Raw genomic sequence first — 1762 nt, 5'->3', positions numbered from 1 at the left:
GCGATCCACAGCACTAAGTTGATGTATTTCCTCAGCGACCAGCACAGATCAGCTCTAGGCATGACGAAGTGGATATCGTCCTCTTTTGGAAGACCAAACAAAGTAGTTTCGCTTTCACAACGAAGCACACAGCGTCTTCATTACATGGCGGCATTGGCAACAACAATACATACTACAGCGAGAATAAAAGTTACGCCTTCTTTCTTTGCGTGAACATTTGGGCGGCGTTATGCAAATCTTCCCACATAGTGAGGTAGATATGTGGGGGCGTGTTAGAACGAGCTGTTTTAGGTAGGCGTGGTTGACTCTTAACTTTTATAAAGAATATCTCTTTGGATTTGAGACTTTAGTCTTTACAACTTTACAGATCTTCTTTATGCACCAAGAGCTTGTAACACTCCAAAGAGAAAGGAAAAAATGAAATTGCATCATATGACCCCTTTAACCTTTTTGTATTCTCTATGACAAGGCTGATTAGATTTTGATGTTCATTTCACAAATACTAAAACTGCAAATTACCCTTCCCTTTTCAACCATTAACCACTGATAGCTGTTTTGCTCATATTATAAGTTTTTGTAAGCACCACAGTAGATAAACCTCATATTCTGTCAATACACAGTTTTGTGCATGTTGTGTCTCTTCAGGTTAGAACCCACAACTTCAGGTTTTAATAAAAAAAAGAGGAGACCTGTATTTAGAGGGAACAGTTTTTAAATGTTACTTATCGTTACACCGGGATCACACTCCCAAAATGTTCATTGCCATACTATGAGAGTTAGAATATTGTTTTTTTTCATTGCATAACACAAAACACAAAATAAATCAGAACTGCCCACAGCTGCTGTTAGGTTTTGTTCTGTGGCATGCATACATCATTTAACAGGTCAAATGTTTGTTGGACTTTCAAATTACTTGATGCATTTCTTAAGTAATTTTTTTTCTCTCTCTAGGAGTATCATTTGTCACTGCTGTTCATTCATAATGCAGATATCTTGTCAACAAATCTTAATTTCTTAATCTTATTTTAAGAATGAAACATTGCTCATATTATGGTTGTTTGGCATTGCAATTGAATTTGTCATTTATATCTATATCACTTCTGAGTTGTATCAGGCTTAATGAGATGATAATTAATACTAAGCTCTTGAATACTAAAATCACGAGGCTCCTGAAGTGTAATGAGGTAGAGCAGCACACCCTCATATACTGTGAAGTATCCATTGTGAATGCTTGTAGTGTTGCAGTGATAACTTAAAGTGATAGTTTACACCAAAAAATTAATTCTGTGATCAATTAGTCATGCTGTTCTGTAAAACATAGAAAGTCGTTGTCATTCAGGTTTGAAACGACATGAGGGTGAGGGAATAATGACAAAGTATTTGGGGTGAACGATTCCTTTAAAAAAGTTTGAATAAACTCAGTTTGCTGAATGCTTATTAAAGACATCAAGCTGATTAGATGACATTATATTAGAGTGCCTGGATGAATTGCACATTCACTTATGGTTGTGTAGAACGTTGCTGCCTACGCAGACATCACTGGCTGCCGTTACGGAGTCATTCAGACTAGTGTCTTAACGGCACCATAAACCAAAGCTGTAAATGCTTTGACAAAATTAAAGGGGTCCTATTATGCTCTTTTACAAAGTTGATTTTGTTTTGGGGGTGTACTAGAACATGCTCTCATGCTTGGTGGTTCGAAAAACGCATTATTTTTCACATAATTTACATTATTACAACACCTCTCTCCCCAGGCAGGCAC

Source organism: Sinocyclocheilus grahami, unplaced genomic scaffold (assembly GCF_001515645.1).
Source record: "Sinocyclocheilus grahami isolate Dianchi unplaced genomic scaffold, SAMN03320097.WGS_v1.1 scaffold17.1, whole genome shotgun sequence".
Lineage (NCBI taxonomy): Eukaryota > Metazoa > Chordata > Actinopteri > Cypriniformes > Cyprinidae > Sinocyclocheilus > Sinocyclocheilus grahami.
The sequence above is the reverse complement of the archived record's forward strand: the minus strand, read 5'-3'. Positions refer to the sequence as shown.